This window comes from Panthera leo, chromosome C2 (assembly GCF_018350215.1).
Source record: "Panthera leo isolate Ple1 chromosome C2, P.leo_Ple1_pat1.1, whole genome shotgun sequence".
NCBI lineage: Eukaryota > Metazoa > Chordata > Mammalia > Carnivora > Felidae > Panthera > Panthera leo.
In genome coordinates, this window is record NC_056687.1 from 12964208 (window position 1) to 12976694 (window position 12487).

A 12487-nucleotide genomic window follows, 5' to 3' on the forward strand; every position below is an offset into this window, starting at 1 on the left:
GAAGTAGACGGTGACGTAGACGGTGACACTTCCACAGGCACTGCGGGAGGTGGGAAGGGCTGATCCCAGCCTGAAGCTCGGCCGCTACACACCCACCTCCCTCTCTCTGAAACTGCTGGAAACCACTGGTGGTTTTTCTCATTCTGAAGTCTGCCTTGATAGTGAATATAGCTACTCGCGCTTTCTTTCAATTAGTGTTAGCATGACATAGGTCTCTCCATCCCTTCACTTTTCATCCAACTATGTGTTTAGAAGTAGGTTTGTTGTAGGCAACAAATAGTTGGGTGTTGTGTTTTGATCCACTCCAACAGTCTCCATCTTTGAATTCGTGCACCATTGATGTTTAAAGTGCCAAGTGATATGTTTGAACGAATACATCTCTCACGTCTATAACTGTTTTCTGTTCATTGTCTTTTGTTTCTTTTTTTGTCTTCCACTCTTTTTTGCCTTCTCTGGTTTCAGTTGAACATTTTATATGGTTCCATTTTGTCTCCTCTCTTAGCATATCACTTATACACCTTCAAATTTTTTTTTTTAGTAGTTGCCCTTGAGTTTGCAATATACATTCACCACTGATCCAGACCCTTCCAGCAACCTCCCACCACGTGATGGGCAGTACGGATCCCTCACAGCAACACTTCCCCTCTCTTCACACTGTAGTGTCATATCACTTATCCATAAGCTATTATCACAATACATTGTTGCTGTGATTATTCAGTGCACAGTTATCCATTAGATCAATCAAGAATAAGAAAAATAAAAATATTTTATTTTACCTTCATTGATTACCTTTCCTTCTTCATGCAAATACGAGTTCCTGACCTCTATCACTTTCCTTCCCTCTGAAGAAACTCTTTCGACAATTTTTCCAAGGCAGGTCTAGGGACGACAAATTCCCTCAATTTTTGTTTGTCTGAGAAAGTCTTTCCCTTCACTTTCAAAGGATCATTTGGCCGAGCACCGAATTCTTGGCTGGTGGGTTTCCTTTCAACACTATAAATATTTCGCTCCGCTATCTTCTTGCTTGCATGGTTTCTGAACAGAAATCCAATGCCATTTTTATGCTTTTTCCTCTATGGGTAAGGGGTACCCGCCCCCCGAAATCCTTTCAAGATTTTCTCCATGTCTTTGATTTCCTGCAGTTTGAATATGACACACCTAAGTCCAGTGCTGCTACCACATGTATGCGGCTTTATGACCTTCGTGTTCCTGCAGGATTAGAGTGGGGGATTCCCGAGTGCATGTGTGTGTGTGTGTGTGCACACACATGCACACACACACACACACACACACACACACACATACACACACGCACACACCAAACTACGTCAAGAAATTCTAAATCAGAAAAAGAGGCCCCTTCGGCATCTATAAATCTTTCATTTTATGTGAACAAGTTTCCAGACCATGTTTTATGGGATCTTGGAAACCCAAGCCAGGGTGACCCACAGCCACCCTGTCTATCCCTCGGCTTGGCAAATAAACACTTTGAGTTATGCAGTGTTTTGGGTTTCAACAGCACTGCGAAGTCTGGGGGGGGGTGGGGCGCGGTCCCCAACCTGAGGTTCAATAATTCACTAGAAGGACTCAGAACTCACGGTAAGCTTTATACTTAGGGTTACAGTTTATTGCAGGGAAAAGGTACGGATTAAAACCAGCCATGGGAAGAGGAGCACAGGGTGGAGTTCAGGAAAGTTCCACCCGAAGAGCTTACAATTGCCCTCCCCCGGTGGAGTCAGGAGAGACGCGGTCTCCCAGCAGAGACGTGTGACAATCTGCCACCAAAGAGTACTGCCAACCAGGAAAGCTCTCTAAACCCTGGAGTCCAGGGTCTTTATCAGGGCTCCTTCGCTTGACCCTCGTTGGCCACCCACGTGATTGACCTCAGTCTCCAGCCCCTCTGGAGGGCAGCTGATACCGAGTGACCCAGAGCCCCTCCCTCCCCAAATCACATTGTTGTAGCTCAAAATCTCCAGACAAACACTCTCCTGCCAGGCACGACATCCGAAGAGCTCAGAGATTCCTCCCGAAGCTGAGGACAAAAGCCAGACCTCTCTTGGGGCAAAGTTGAATTCTTCACCACACAGAAGACGAGATTTCTCTCTCCCCTCAAAGGAACCACACCACACATCCCATCCACTTCTCTGCACTAGGCCTCAATCAGTCTGGACTCACTCAATTCCCATCCCAATTGTCTTTTCTGGATCAGATGCCACTCCCACACACTAGTCTAAGTAAGTCCTGAATCCCTGGGGTCCACCAGCGATGCAGGCAGGGGCTGGTGAGAATCGGAGTGTTGTGTACCCCTCTGAAGACTTCCATGTGGATGATATCTAGATGCCTTAAGTATACGACAAATCTGATTCACTTTTTTTTTATTATTATCTTGGGAATTTGTCATCCAAAGTTAGGTCATGAGCAGATGTAACAGGAACTTGTAACATTATTTGAGGATATTATACTCTATTATAGAGGACAGGAAAACAAATGGAGTGCATGAAGTTAAAGTGAAATACAGAGAATGAGTAAGCAAGCAGCTTGTGAGACGTAAGCAGAATCCATAAGAAATGGTGGGTGTGGATAATAGGTCACTATCCTGTATGAGATGTTATGTGATTGAGAAGGAGGAGGAGGATGGCCTAGCAAGAGTGCTGCTTGTAGGTAGAAAAGGATGAAAAGACCAAGTCATGGGCATGGGTCATGTCACCTCTGAGTTGATGGTTTTGTCATCCCTGTATGGGCGACCCATCTGTGACACTCAGTGTGTCCCAGCCTGAATCCTTTGTGTTCTGTCCAAGAAATGCAGATAAAACCCACAGCAGTCGAGCAAGCTACCTGGCAAATTACAGGCATGGCCAGGCGCAGTTGTCCCTGCGTCTTGCCAGTCGAACAAGCGTAGGTGGACTCCAGACACCTTCCTCCTGCTGAGCCCCCGTTCAACCTGGGCACCGAACCATCATGGTGGAAGGCTGGCGCAGGCTGCAAGAGACAGGACATGTACACGCCACGTAGCCGGGATTCAGGTGGGTGGCCTTTCCACTCACTGGTACACTATCCTGACCGTCGTAACTGCCCGCCCCCCCCCTTTCTCCCTGCTTCTTGCTGTGAGTTTTAGGTTGATTTAGCAAACCACGGGAGGCCAGCATCTTAATTTGATCTGTGCATTCTCTGTTTGGGGACCACTGGAATTGTTTTCAGGGTAGTGTCCACTAGACCAAGGTGATTTCCCTACATGACAGCAAGGATTAAATGTGACAAATTGCTACAAAAGAAAACTGGGCATATCGCTCAGGGACAGACCCAGCATTTCACTGACCTTTAAGGAAGGAAAGAACACGTGGGCAGGGCTCTTCAGGCTCTGGTGGCAGCAACTGCTCCCTCACAGCCCAGGGGAGGAGGCTGGATATTCACGTGAATGTGGAATCAGGCAGCTCTCTCTGCCTTAGTGATTCTCGCATGGGAGGGAAAAATCACCAAGCCAGGATTTGGGTATATGTTTTGCTTCATACCAATTAAAACATGAGTATTTTACCTTTTAAAAATAAAGTTTATTTATTTTGAGAGGGAGAGCACAAATAAGCAGGGGAGGGGCAGAGAGAGAGGGAGAGAGAGGATCCCTCCGTGCAGAGGCCAACACAGGGCTCAATCCCACCAACTGTGAGATCATGACTTGAGCTGAGATCAAGAGTCAGATGCTTAATCTATTGAGCCACCCAGGTGCCCTGCGAACGTTTTACTTTCTAAAATGAGATAGGGTCACCATGAACATCTGTGACTTGTCCTCAGAGGAGTTCCATTGGAGAGAGGCTCAGGATCCAGGACTAAAGTTCTTCTCTGTCCGGGTGAAGTGACTAAGAAAAAGAACCTGGGGAAAATGATCTTAGGGGAAGAGAGAGCTCCGCTAAAGAGACTTCACTTGGCCTTGGGGGAAACAGTGGGAACGAAGTGGAGGGAATCTAACCCTGGGGAAAAGTTGGTTGCCAGGGCTGGGGATTGGGTTCCAGAACCTCCCTCCCCTCCTCTCATCACCCACACACTATCCCCCACCATACTCTTCTCATCTTTTCCTTAATAATCCTCAATGATTCTAAAATTGCCCTAGGAGGGAGTTAGGGCAAGAGATGTGGCCGAAGTCTCTGGGAGAAATGTAAGTGACTAATAAACGTGAAATGCTCCACATCACTAGTAACTCCAACAATAGGAACTGCAAACAATACGATTCCTTCGGAGGGTTTGAAACACCTGAAGGAGATGGTCTCCACTCTTTCCAAGTCAGGAGACCTTTAATAACTCCCTGGGTGTGGCTCAAGATGTAAATGATTCTGATTTCAGAGGCTTTGTCTCCTTTTTCACGATAGTGACACAATACTATTATACCAACAAAAGCTGCAGGTATTTGGGGATTTAATAAAAGCATGGTGTCCTGGATTTATTGGAATCGTAACTGAAGGCAGTCTTGTGAGATGACAGTCTTTTTTTTCTTTGCCATTGTTCATGTGGAGATTTCATTTGGAGAAATCAGATCCAACAACCAGCCTTGAGTTTCGCGAGAGGAAATTGTCCCATCTCCATGACGCCCAGGGCCTTCTCTTTCTTTCTCCCTTGGACTGTTGCCCCACCCCCACTCTGTCCTGCCCCTTCACATGTCCACTGGGGCCTGGGCGGTAGAACTAATAAGCTATCGAGACCCAGTTGCCTTCTTTGTCATTAGCTCCTCCTCCTTCCCTGTCCAGAGAAAACTGAGGTTTGGAGGTTCAGCTAAGAGCTTTCTGGCTGGGTCCCCTCTGAAATAAAGCTGAAACTTCTTAGCATCATCTATGAACAGAAATATACAAGATGGAATGTCCACATGTTTTCCCTCACCCTTCACTTGTTGAAGGACAGATTTTTATTCCATAGGCCAGAAGGAATTTCCTCCTCTCTTCCCTCTGTCTCTTGCTATCCACTAGGAAAGAAGTTATCAGGTAAGAAACAAACCGGAAGCTTCCAGCACCGCAGAAATGCCATAGAGCATTTCCCTTGGGCTTTGGTCCATCCACGTCCCACCTCCAAACGTGACAGCTCTACAAAATGTCAGGGAGGCAGATGTGAGGGCCACCTTCCGTGGGGAATCTGGCAGATGCCTTGGAAAGTTCTGCAACATTCCCAACGAGGTGAAGAGGGGGAAATTCTAGGGTTGTGACCGTTAAGGATTTTGGAACCATTTCCCAGGATTAACACAGGCAGATCTAGTAGGATTTCACGGACCACCACTGTCGTGACCACTGGGAAAGTACACCAAAACGTTTAAATCAAATAGCAGGACTGCGTGAAACAGAAATGCTGGCAAAACCTCCTATTTGGGGGCTTCTTTTACAAACTCTTCTAACTCACAGTAGCGGCGCGTTTTGCCTCAAGCCTTTGAAACTAACAAGCGGGCAGCAGGGAGGACCACAGACACAGACTTTGAAATTCCCTTTTTTTTTTTTAAATTCCCACTTGTGTCCGTCCAGGAGCTGCTTGGCAGCACATGGCTGGGGGCAGGCTGGGCGCCAGAGCGGCATGCCTGTTCCAGCACCAGATTAGGATGTCTGAGAGGCTACTTCGCTCACAATTTACCTGCCCTCTGCCAACGTGCACTCCCCCCGGGGAACCTCCCCTCCAGTCAGGCGGAAGGGGGGCAATGCCCAGGCCGCCCCTGCCACTCGCCCCCCTGGCTCAGAATCAGCGCAGCTGCAGTTGGAGAGATCAAGCTGGAGGAGAGGAATGGGGTGGGGGGCCTGGAAACCCCCATCCTCTCTGCAAGCATGCCAGGTGCTTCTGTGAAAGCCAGGGCAAGGGTCTCACATCATCCACGCAAGCACAGAGGCATCGTCTGGAGGCCAGAGGCAAGATTATTGCCCAGGAGGGCTATCCTTTAGGCTGGTGTGTTTTGCTAATGTACCTGTGACCAGCCTCCGTGGGGGACGTTACGGATCCTTGTAATGCAACTGTATTATCATAATTCGGGGCGGAAAAAACCCTTACTTTTAAAATTCTTATGCTGAAGCCCCCAACCCCCAATATGACTGTATTTAGATACAGGTAAATAAAGTTAAATGAAAGCACATCCCATTTTGTACATAAGAAAAGTGAGGTAGAGGGAGATCAAGTAATTTGTCCAAGACTCAAGAGCTTTGGTTTTGGACACCTTGATTTTAGACTTCTGGCCTCCGGAACTTAGGAGAATAAATGTTTGTTTCTAAATGTTTCTAAGCCACTCAGTTTGCGGTACCCTTTTTTTTTTTTTTTTTTTAAGTTTATTTATTTTGGGGGGAGGAGGAGCAGAGAGAGAGGGAGAGAGAATCCCAAGCAGGCTCTGCACTGTCAGCGTGGAGCCAGACGTGGGGCTCAAACTCATAAACATGAGATCGTGACCTGAGCCGAAACCAAGAGTTGGACACTTAACTGACTGAGCCACCCAGGTGCCCCGGTTTGTGGTACATTTTTATGGCAGTTGCAGGAAACTGTAGCTACAGAAAACTGAGCCGGGGGGATGGGGGGTGGGAGGTAGAATCTGTGATCATGGCTTCGGGGGCATGGTTGCAAGGACCCTGGGCAGGTGAGGGGTGTTTTAGTGAGTGCGGACGGCAAGGGCAGCTACTGAGGGTCTGAGGTCCAATTGCCCCAACTTCCGTGATAGCCAGGCCAGTCACTGCTGGGGCAACTGTGTCCCTGCAATCAGCCATTGTCAGCTTGAATCTCACGCAAACCTAAGCAAACCCCAAACTGCTGTTTTCTTTGCTGAGCCTCAAGAACACGTGTTAGAAATCAGCGTTCTCTATGGACCTCCTACCGTGATATTTCCAAGACTGGTGGCTTATTGCACCGCAAGGTTGAAAAGGAGCCAAGTGCACACCAGGAAGTCTCTGTTCTCCCCCTCGGCATCCCCACTGCAGGTCGGCGGGCTCAGGAGGTCACCCGGGACATAAGAGACCCAGTGACCTGCTGGCCTCGCAGCATGGGAGCAGGGAGCACTACCAGGCTCCTCGAGCGCTCCTCCCTCCTCCCTGTGAGTCCGCTCATGGCAGGGAAGCCATGGGCCTTGGGCAGACTAGGAAGCTGCCAAATGAAACGATATTTATGGAGAGGTTTTAGTTACAGGACCACATGCTTTTGTTAAGTATTGGTGTTTTGTTAAGCAAATAAGACTGGTGGCCGCAAAGATCGCATGTGCAATTTAAAAGGGAAAAAGGCTAAAAAACTCATATATTCCTGATAATGGTGCTGTGGTTACATAAGATCTCATCACCGGATATAACCTTCGTCATGAGGATGGCTATCATCAAAACAACAAAACAGCAAGCGTCGGCAAGGACGCGGAGGGATCGGAACCCTGGTGCAGGGCTGGCGGGAAGGTAAAATGGTGCAGCCACCCTGGGACACAGCACGGAGAGTCCTCACAAAAGTGACCATAAAACTACCCTATGATCCAGCAGCTGCACTTTGGGGTATATATCCAGAAGAAGGGACCGAAGGCACCACAATGTGAATGCACGTATGCTGCTGAACCATATCCTTAAAAATGGGTGAAATGGTAAATTTTACCTGATGTGTATTTTTCCACAGTTTTCAAAAATGAAAAAGATAATATCTCTGGGGGAAGCCAGGGGAAGGGTACATGGAACTCTCTGTGTCAGTTTTGCAACCTGTACGAGCCTTAAACTACTTCAAAACAAGAAGTTAAAAAATAATAATAAACAATTTAAAGGGTTAAAATGCCTTTATAAATGCACAGGAAAAAGATTCTGAGACTACACCAAATGTTGGTTTTAGGTCGTGGGGATTTGGGGAAATGTTTTTTTCCTTTTTTAAATCTTTTAGACTTGCTAAAATGCAACTGTATTATTATAATTCGGGGTGGGGGGTGGACCTTACTTTTAAAAAGTTCTCTGTCGGGGCGCCTGTGGCTCAGTCGGTTGAACCTTGGACTCTTGATTTCAGCTCAGTCAGGATCTCACGGCTGTGAGATCGAGCCTTGCATCAGGCTTCACTCTCAGTGTGGAGCCTGCTTGTGATTCTCCCTCTCCCTCTCTCTCTGCCCGTTCCCCGCTCACTCTCTCGCTCTCTTTCTCTCTCTCTCAAAATAAATAAATAAGCATTTTTAAAAACTTAAAAAAAAAAAGTCCTCTGATACTTTTCTTGCCAAACATAAAAATGTGAGTCTCTTTTGACATCCAAGGGCTAAAACAGAGTCTTATTTTAAGATCTCCAGCCACTCACAAAATGTATTCATAAACAAATATTTATAGATTTGTAAGTCTATATTTATAGAGGAAAGTGCATTTTCACTGAAGGGATTATGACCACCATCCCTCTAATCAGCAGAGATGAAACCAAGGCAGACCAGCTGCTAAAAAGGAAACAGGCATCAGTCACAGCCAAGGCTAATGGTGGGATGTTATATTCTGAATGGGAAAGAATGTCATTGCCACCAACAGACTCGTGGCCTTGTCAGTGGCAATCAGGAAGCTTTTCTCTGAAGCTCAATCATGACGTGGCTTGACATCCCGTGTCTTTTCTCAGGCTCCTCTGCCCCTTCCCTCCCCTTCCTCCATTGCAACTCACCACACAAAGTCCAGGGAAAAGTTTTCTTGAGAGGAGAAGTCACTTTGGGAAAATTTGAGCACAAATTCTTACCTCCGAGCTGATAGGCTGTTACAGGTTAAATTGTGCGTCCCTCCCCCCTGTCTGTCCAACAGATATGTTGGAATCCTAACCAACGGTACCTAGAATGTGACCTTATTTGGAGACAACATCTCTGTAGAGATAATGAAGTCAAGGTGAGGTCATTAGGGTGGCCCTAAATCAGCATAGCCGACGTCTTTAGAAAAAAGGGGAAACACAGAGACGGACACACACAGCGGGAGGAAAATGTGTCTAGAAGCCGAGGACAAGTGAGGTTACCAGAGACTAGTAGATAGACCTGGGACAGAGTCTCCTTTGCAGCTCTCAGAAGGCACAAAACCTGCCAAAACCTTGATCTTGGACTTCGAGCCTCCAGAACCGTAAGGCCATGTTTCTGATGTTCAAGCCTCTTGCCTGTGACTTTGTTATGGCGGCTTTGGCAAACTAATAATATGCTGGCCTTCACTGCACTTCCAAGCCTGCTGCTCCCCTGACAAACCCATTCTCAGGCCACTGAAAGGTAGGCTCTGCCTTTGGATTCAGTCATTGTTGGCTCCAGCCCACCTTTCCAGACTCACGTCTGAAGTGACTGCTTTCCCATTTGTACCTGAAAGTTCCGAGCTTGTCATCTTTTGCCCTGTTATTTTCAAGCCGGTCCAGGACTCGACAAACTGACTCCTAACCCATCCTGAAGACCCCTGCCCTCAGTTCTACCTCGCCACAGCCTGGAACAGGGATGCAGGACCTAATGATCTTTGGGACCCAAGATGGCAGCCACACTGGGAGCCTGATGGGCAGAAGGACAATGGATTCCAAACAGCCATTCGTTTTGCAGCCTTTCGTTTCCTAGGTCAACAAAGTGAGTGGGCACAGTCCCAGATCAGAGTGTGCTTCCCACCCTGCAAGGAGTGGATAGTGGCCCCAAACCCACAGCTTGTGGCTTGGCCCAGAATGAAGGAAATGCACAGTCCAATGCCACAGAGGGGAGGGGGGTTGGTAGGTCAAAATGGAATCACGGGCTCCAACTGTGTGGTTTGGCAACAAGAAAAACTGGCAATACTAACATCTTCAAACCTCAAACCTCCTCTGCGAGGGGAGGAGGGGCCCTCAGAGCGCCTTCCTCACCCCAGTTCTGCAGGACCTCCCTGCCTGTGCACCCCTGACCTGCAGCTCCTTGCAAAAACGGTGGATGTTGCTTCTCTGGGCTTAGAAAGGGGGGCAGAGATACAAAGGGAACCAGCAACTTGCCGTGCACTTTCTTCTCTGAACTAGCTGCATTCTTGGGTGATCTCAGCACACATCAAGTCCAGCCGAAAGTTAGATCTGAAAACCAAAATGAGGTCTCTGTTTCATCCCTCGACAAATGTTTGCTGAGCACCTCCTATGCTCCAGACACAGCCGGTACCGGGAATACGAGATGAGAAAGATAAGGTTCCTATGCTAGAAGAGTATGCAGTTGGAGTAGAAGGGGAGAGACAGATGCAGAAACAGACAACCATCCACAAACGCAGTAAGTTCAGAATATATATAAGCAATTATGGGAGAATCAGAAAGGGGCATGTGGTTGACTGAGAAATGTCCCTGCAAAAGATATCCACATCCTAATCCCCAGGACCTGTGTTATTTCTTTATGGCAAAAGGAATTTTGGAGGCACCTGGGTAGTGCCGTCAGTTAAGCGTCCGCCTCTTGATCTCGGCTGAGGTCAGTATCTCACGGTTCTTGAGTTCGAGCCCCACAAACTCTCCCTCTCTCTGCCCGTCCCCTGCCCACATTCTCTCTCTCTCCCCCGCCGCCCTCTCTCAAAATAAATAAATAAATAAACTTTAAACATTTTTAAAAAGGAACTTTTGATCATAGAGATGATTCGATTAAGGGTCTTGCTATGGAAAAGATTATCCTGAATTGTCCAGATGGGCCCCATCTAATCACAAAGGGCCTTATAAGAGGGAGTGATGAGGGTCTGAGTCAGAAAAAAGAGGTATGATGAAGGAGGCAAAAATGAGAGTGATGGATTTTAAAGGGGCCACACGCCCAGGAATACAGGCAGCCTCTAGAAGCTGAAGAGGCAGGGAGACATATTTGCCCTTCAGAGCATCCAGAAAAGACCGGCCCTGGCAATGTCTTGATTTTAGCCCCACGAGATCCATTTCAGACTCTGACCTCCAGAGACGTGAGAGGATAAATTTGTGTTGTTAAGCCGTTAAGTTTGTGATAATTCGTTACAGCCACCATAGGAAGCTAATACAGGCATGTGGCAACCCAGGGGGGATTAGGGGGGATAATGGTCTCTCCTGGTGAGAGAGCACCTGACAGCGAGCATCTCACAAACAGGCAGGAAAGGGGGCAGAGAAGGTGGCAAATGTACAGGAGAGAGTATGAGCCGTTGAGCACGGACGGCCAAAACACAAAGTTGTAGGCAGAGAAGCAATGAGAACAGAGTCTGGGGTGGGGGTGGGGGGTGGTTAGACTGTGCAGAGCCCTGCCTTCTGGCTACAGAGTGGGGATGTTAGCCGATGGCCGTCAGGAAGCTGGAGAAGGGCCTTAAGCAGGGGAGTGACATGGTCAGAGTTTAATATTAGAGTGATAACCAGGTGGACGCAGGATGGATTTCAGGAGACCAGTTCATTAGATGCTTGTTGCAATGGCCTTGACCAGAGACAACAAGGGTGGGTGTATAGGCTACTGAAGCAAGTGGCCTCAATGCAGGGATGGAAAAAAACAAAATGCTGAAGTTGGTTGGATGTGGGAGCCGAAGAACAGGAATCAAGCATGACAGCCAGCATTTTGGCCTGGGGGCCTCAGGGCCACTGAAAACAGAGCAGGAGGAAGGAGAGCAGATCGTGAGGGGGACACTGGTAAGTCTGGCTTTGTACGTGTTGACTTTGAGGCGCCTATGAAGTACCTGACAGACTTCCCACCAGAAAGGGCACCCACATTGATGTTCAGGGAGTTATAGATGGTGATCTTATCCACTGAGACCATGGGAGGGGGTGCGATGCCTGGGGACGGGAAATGGGGACACCGCCCTTTAGAAAGCAGGTGAGGGAAGAGACAATCCAGAGGGAGACCAGGAAGGAACAGGCAGACAGAGAAGAGGAGAGTCACAGAACTAGGGTAGGAAAGTTTCTGGAAGCAACGTGTCTTAGCTTAAAGACCCACCACAGGCTGGGTTTAAACAACAAACATTTCTTGGGGTGCCTGGGTGGCTCAGTCGGTTAAGCACCCGACTTTGGCTCAGGTCATGATCTCCCAGTCCGTGGGTTCAATCCCCGTGTCAGGCTCTGTGCTGACAGCTCAGAGCCTGGAGCCTGCTTCCGGTTCCGTGTGTGTGTGTCTCTCTCTCTCTGCCCCTCCCCCACTCATACTCTGCATCTCTCCCTCTCTCTCAAAAATAAATAAACATCAAAAAAATTTAAACAACAAATATTTCTTTTCTCCCAGTTCTGGAGGCTGGAAGTTCCAGATCAGGGTGTGGTCGGCAGGGTTGGTTTCTCTTGAGGCCTCTCTCTTTCACTGGTAGATGGCCGTCTTCTCACTGTACCCTCATGTGGCCTTTTTACTGTGCCTCAGCATCCCTGGTTGTGCCCTCTTCTTCTTATAGGGCCACCAGTTCAGTCCCATTAGGGACCACCCGTAGGACCACCCTACAGGCCCTGTCTCCAAACACAATCACACGGGGGGTAGGGTTGTAACATATGAATTGGGGTAAGAGTGGGGGGTGAAGAACTCAGTCCGCAAATAACTAGAGATAGTCCAGCGAAATAAATGGAAACTGTCCACTATCAGGTCTCGTTCGTGGCTTGTTAGTCATGGCTAAGGGGTTCCGTGCTGGGGCTGCGG